A 6866-nucleotide genomic window follows, 5' to 3' on the forward strand; every position below is an offset into this window, starting at 1 on the left:
AGTAGTTTGTTGAGCTTCGCCAAGCTTGCGGACTCTCACTTTGCAGTTGGTGATATCTTTATTTGGCAGATTCTCCCTCTAATAAGTCCGCCACCCATGTTTTGTGTTAATGTAAATGTATTGGTTGTGCTAGAAATCATGGTGAGTGGGGCGTGTATAGGTCATGTGGCATCCTAGTTGGGTATTATGTCAATAACTAAAACACTTAAAGAACCTTGTAGGATATGATTAATTAGTGGAAATGTGTATGCATTGATTAGAGAATCTGATTAAAGTGGGATTTGGATTAGAGTTGACTATAAAAAGGAAAACCCGATAATGGAGAGAAGACTTTTATTTTCATATTCTCTGCTCACCTTCGTTATCATCGAAAAAAACTCAACAGTATTCTTAATTAATTATAAAGGAACTGATCGTTAAGCTTGTAGAAGCTACCTTCTTTAAGCTATTTTCTGGTCATTCTTTAAGTTTTACAAGATTGAAAAATGTAGTCGTAGGAGCTGTTCATTAGAGTTTTCATCTGAAATACTGGATAAGAAGAAAACTTCTTTCTGGAAACAGTTTGAATGTTTATCGATTCTTGCTATTATGTTGAATTTCATTTGTTTACGTACTTAAAAGAGTTATGTGATTTTTTTAGTCAAAGATACGGGAGAAGGTCCTAGTGCAAAGGGAGAAGAACCCATCGAGTAGATAAAAGCCCGTGTGAAGGTTTTTTTTGAGTTCCTTTGTACTTTGTGTTAACTGTGTCAACATGTTTAAACTGTCCAATTATTTTTTCAAGTGAGTTATCTAACCTTTGGTTTTGATACATCTGTCAAAAGAATGGGGAAATGAGATTATGGATGTACGATTGATGTTGGTAAATCATAGACATGAGTCCTGCATGTAAATTGATATGAATACTCCTTCCTTGGTGCATAATCTCCGTATCCAAATCGACGTAAAAAGGGGTATCAGAGTGTTGATACGTATGATGGTGAAAAAAGGAAAGGAAAAACATTATTTGCCTTCGGTATAACACTTTGATGCAAACCGTGACTGGTGAATACCCGGCCTTGCGGGGGAACACTTACGTGTTTGAATTATCAAGGAGGAATTGTGGAGGTTGATCTCCTCCAAACTTACTAACATCCAAAGTGTGAATACTACAACTAAAGATATGAAATTGAGGTGGTGTCCGCAAGTATATGGTCATGTTAATATAGTTTCTACAACGAAGTAGGTGAGTATCCGAGGATCGTACCCAAGGGAGACGACTACTAAATTAATATTAACCTAAACATAAATAGATCTAAATAGTACTTTAGATAAATTATATTACGACAAAACATAAACTAAAGAATTCAAATTTTATAAGAAAAGAATAAAACATGCATAAAATAATGAAAATGGAGAAGTAATGTGTAACTCAACATAATCTAAGCATGGGTGATTAGCTCACTTCAGTGGTCATAACTAATTCCTATTTTGGGTTTCTGCTCAATTAACTAGTCGTTACCCTAGCATGACCACTCAATCTTCCAATAAACTAACGAGTCAGCAAGAATTACTTATCTCTTAACCTCACAGTCTAGATTGGATTGGGGTAAGGGGTTGACAGTCTAGTAGTAAAGTTTTTAAGCATTGAGGTATTGAGGATACCTGAGATGCAAGTGAAGTGAGAGCATCCACTTCATGTACTCCAGTGACTCGTCTTCCTGACGCTACTCGATAGGTTGGCCATTGATAATTGTTGCTGGCAATCCTCTCGATGATTTCATAAGCTTCGTTATAAGACTTAGAAAGGAGAACACCGTTAGTAGAAGCGTCTACTACCATTCTCGTGTGAGCATTGAGACCGTTATAGAACATCTCTAATTGGATGCAATGAGGGATTCTGTGATGAGGGCATCTTCATAATAGTTCTTTAAACTTTTCCCATGCCTCATACAAGGACTTGTCATCCATCTATTGGAAAGTAGTGATTTCACTCCTCAACTTAGCATTCTTACTAGGTGGGAAGTACTTCATAAGGAATCATTAAGCTAAATCTTACCATGTGGTAATGGAATTTAGTGGCAATGAGTTCAACCAGGCTTAAGCTCTGTCCCTTAGTAAATATCGGAACAAGTTTAGTCGTAGTGCATCTTCAGGTACTCCAACTAATTTGTAAGAATCGCTCACATACATAAACAATCTTAAGTGAATGTGAGGATCTTTGGTAGGCATTCCATTGAATTGGCCAAATGTCTGAAGCATTTGAAATATGTCTGGCTTCAGCTCGAATTGTTGTGCCTTGATTTCGGGTCTCCTAGTAAACATATTAAGCTCATGAAACACTGGCACGACATACTGTCTTAGAGCTCTATCCCTATCATCAGCAAAAAGCATATAGTTTTGAGCATGATCTGCTCTGTTTCCTTGATTTGGATTTTAAAAGTTCATCTCTTTTGTCTTTTTTGACTTACTTGTCTTCTTTATCAAAAAGTTCTTTCAATTTCAAGATCTACTGGGAGTAAATTGATAATTTGATCAATACTCACAATCACTTGAAATAATCACAGAAAAATTAACTAAGTTAAAATTGAATAGAAAAAAAAAACCAAAATGCAAAATTAACAATTTCACAAATAGTTTCTTTTAAAACAGTCCCTGACAACGGTGCCAAAAACTTGGAATGACTGAAATGTACAAGTGTACACAATCACAACAAGTAATAACGTAACAAGTAAAGGTCGAGTTATCGTACCCACAGGGACTGTGAAAGAAAAATATTTATAAAATGTAAATTAAACACTTTGGTGATTAAAAATATTTTGATTTTGAGGAGGTGATTAAAAACTAAAATTTAACTAAGTAAAATAAAAAAATAAAAGTTTCAATGCACGATTTCAAAAGATAGTCTTAATCAAGATGACGTAATTGTTTTAGATCAATTACATTTCTTAACTTAGAAATACTAAACTCATGTTCATGTTGTTACGAATAATTTCACGAGAACTTGGTAATTTGCTAACTACTGCTTATACGAACTTACTAAATTAACTAATCTTTTGAACATTTCTCAATGCCAATTCAAACAACTAATCAATCTTCATAAGCCCATAAAGTATTAAATGAGGTAACAATATATTTCTATATTGAAACAATTTAATCACAATAATCTTGCAAGTTATGCAAGGCTAATGTATCGTTTAATAGCGTCGCTAATTTAACCTTTAGCTACCTTAGAAGTTTAAACATGCGCCAATTAAATACTGTGTTAATTAATTCATTACCTTACATTTTATAATACAAGTATAACGTAGGATTGATTTTATTTAATTGAACAACTTACCAAGTCTTATAATAACACAAACATGATTTTAATTATTCAAGTGGACAGACTGAAATCAATCTAACATGAATTAATTTAAGTCATTTTAATTAGAACAAGAACAAGAACAAGAAAAAAACAATTATTCAGGTTCATAATCACAAAATAAACAAGAAAATTAAAGAGAAGGGAACTAGAAAGCAAATCCATTGATTCTCTGAAGCTAGACTAGTGCGCTCCTCTTCTTCTTTGCTCGTTCTGTTGAATCGAGGCCTCTACGAAAAATTGAATGATGCTACTCCAAGGTGGAAGAAGACTTTTTTTCAAGAGGAAAATTGACAAGGGAATTGGACAAGAAAAAGGGAAAAGCAAAGAAGAGAAAGTGAGTGAAAGAGAGAAAGATGTGTGGAAATGAAGGTGTGTTGAATGAATAGGTGAAGGGGGTATTTATAGGTGGGAGTGGTTGCTAAAAATAACAAATAATTAGTAGCCATATAATCCCCTTGGCCAGCCACACATGGAGCAAAGTTTGAATGTTTCAAACTTTACTAAATTTAGCTTAGGGCTAATCTTCAAAGGCACAAAAAGTGGAGGGGTTTGAATGGATTTTAATGAAAATTTGAGGGTTTTTTTGGAAGCATAAAAATTAGAAAAATTCAGCTGATTGGGCCAGCTTGTTGGATGGTTTTGGGCTGCCAATTTGCTTGGTGGATCAATCTTCAATGCTTAAATATAAAGTGCATAAAAAAATCATCATTTGGACCGTCCTTGGCTGGAAAAAATATTTAGCCTTCCTCTTAATTCACTTGATGCGAAAAACTCCTCCAACGGTTCAAGCCTTTTGAGGTGTCTTCTGAGCTAGTTTTCACCTTTTGTGCAAAACTGTCAAAAATAAACCAAATTTTTAGGCATTTATTATAAAAATAAATAAAATTTCATATGTTAATAATTTAAGTTCAAATTAATCATTTTATAATTAAAGTATGAATTTTGACAAAGTTTACTACCAATTTAAATGAATTAGAGCTCAAAAGGTGTTGAAAAAGTCTATATTTTTGTGTTTCCACACCTCCAAACTTAATTCATTGCTCGTCCCGAGTAATGCACAAATTGAAATGAGGAAGTTCTTGAAATCATGATTGAAAAATGTCTTTAGAATACATTTCCCCCACAATTATGAGTTTAGTGTAATTATGCTCAAGAACAAGAATTTCGTAATTATACAACTCAAGTATACATATTGTTCGAATTATTCTCAATTGTTATCACGCTGGCAAGAATAGACTAAGTGTTTTCTTAATAAAGACATGCTAATTCTTACCACTTAATTTTTATTCCCTTATTTAAGACTAAACTGCAATCACTAGGTTTAACTTATGTCTTCATATGTTGAACTTAGCAATTTCTCTCCACTAATATAGGTAGCACAAAAATCTGAATCGAAAGGTCTTTTAAATAGGTTGTAACGTGGTTGGGCTAGGGGTAGGTAAAAGATAGATATTTTTAAGCTAAAAACCCAAGACTCAGCTTGCATCGGACCTTTGAAATAAGTACCTTCAATACACCAACTCATTTTTCTTTCACATGCTTTTTTGTACATCTATTTCTTTTGAGTACATAAGCTCTTTCTTTCTTTTTTTTAGAATACGAGCATTTGACTGTATGTACTATAATTTTTTGAGCATTTGATACTTCTTTTCAACTCCCCCAGACTTATTTTCAAAGAATATTTTGGATAGACTGAGTCTAGTGTTTGGGACAATTTAAAGATAATTATGAGAGAAGTGATGGCTAAATATTGCAAAGGTTCAAATAAAATTAGGCCATATAGTCTCAAAGTTGGGTTCCAAAGGATAAAAATTCATTAAGGTTTGCTTGAAAGGCTCAAATGGTGCAAACAAAAGTTTACCTAAGTAATTTTCAAAATTCCATGCTTACTAGGATTTCGCCTCAAGAAATTACTAAGTCAATTCTAGAGACTTAAACTTTCATGCATGTCTAGCTCTCCTAAAGAATTAAAATTTTATGGTATGATTTGCAAACTTTGGTAAGAGTAACATTATGTCATAGTTCAAATAACATAACATTATTGAGATAATAGAACTTTATTTATACTAGAAGTTAGCATAATTAACAAAAATTCAAATTTTTGAACAAAATATAACATAGTCATAATTATAAGAATAATGTATCTTGAAAAACAATTTCAAATTTTTGGTCCCCCTACTTCAGTTGAACAATGTCTGCATTGTTAAAAACAATAGAGTGAATGAAAATATAAAAGTGAATAGATATTGTACACCAGGTAGGACCTTAGGAAAAGGAGGTGAGTTAAGTTCTACTGCTTAAATACCAAGATTTTCCAAGGAAAATCCAATCCTAGACATGTACATATCTATTGCCACACTTCTTATTTTGCACTTTGTTCAATTTTATTGATGATTTCCAACTCTTATTTTATTATGCGAGGAATAAAAAAATCCTAATCCTAATAAACTTTAAATGTGTAACATCCGAAACCCAGCCTAGACGTAATGGTCGAATCTGGCGTGTCACATTGAAGTGTCTTTCGAAAATTAGACTTGTTGGTAAAAAATACGTTTCTAAGTTTAAAAACCCTTTACTATTATTTAACAAATCATCTAGTCAAAACGTTTGCCTTGTTATATGCTATTGTTATAATAGGTTGATCTAAAATCACGGAGCTTTTCAAAACTCTAATGTTTAAATTTCATGTCTTTGAAAACAATAATTATTTTGTAAATTCATCTTCTACTAAAGTAGCAGTTTTAAAAAAGTAAGCAAAAGCCCAAAAATTTTAAATAAACATAAATGACCTTATTACATAAACAAAACCCAACGCAAACTTTAAATTTAAATAAAAGCAAGTGTAGAACAGCTGCAGTTGTGTGGCCACCTCCAAGTCCCTCGCAGCACTGACCCGCCTAGAATTGGGGATTACCTGTATAGTTAAATAGAGGGGTGAGTTTACTAAAACACAGTGTGTAATCCCCTAATAAGCAAACAGTCAATTAAATAGTAGATAAATGCAGTTTGGGCCCGAGCCCGTTATAGTAACAGTCCAGTTCAGTGTGGGCCTAAGCCCTTTCTTGTAACAGTAAATGATTGGGCTTGAGCCCATCACAATGCCAGTAATCAGTGGGGCCTTTGCCCAATTTCAGTAATAGTATCTGTAGGGCCTGGACCCATAACAGTAATAGATATTAGTCATGCTGTGAACAGTATGTAATATCATTAATCGATGTAGTAATAGTACAAAATCATTAATCAGTGCAGTTATGTAGTTAGAAATCCTACCCAATCCAGCCTCTACACACCACTTCGTCCCACCAAATACACCATGTGGGGATAAAATCGACCCACCCTGCCAGAAACACCAAGATTAGCACCTATTGCGGACTAAATGATATTAAAAAAAGCGCGAAGAAAATAAACGGCATATAGCCATCAGTAGGTCCATAGTCGTCTTGGGCGACCCGTGCAACCTTATCAGTACGGTACAATTCCTCTAAATATAACAACCCATCCCCATGCAATATATCGTGAC

General features: G+C 33.6%; 1 non-coding gene across 1 annotated transcript; it reads left to right on the forward strand.

The window, feature by feature from the left end:
- Window positions 1–1876: 1876 nt before the first annotated feature.
- On the forward strand, window positions 1877–1983 carry LOC128042676 (small nucleolar RNA R71). The gene has a single exon (XR_008198191.1). It is a non-coding gene; the product is annotated as a small nucleolar RNA R71 (small nucleolar RNA).
- Window positions 1984–6866: the final 4883 nt, after the last annotated feature.

The sequence above is a fragment of the Gossypium raimondii genome, chromosome 7 (genome assembly GCF_025698545.1).
Source record: "Gossypium raimondii isolate GPD5lz chromosome 7, ASM2569854v1, whole genome shotgun sequence".
Classification (NCBI taxonomy): Eukaryota; Viridiplantae; Streptophyta; class Magnoliopsida; order Malvales; family Malvaceae; genus Gossypium; species Gossypium raimondii.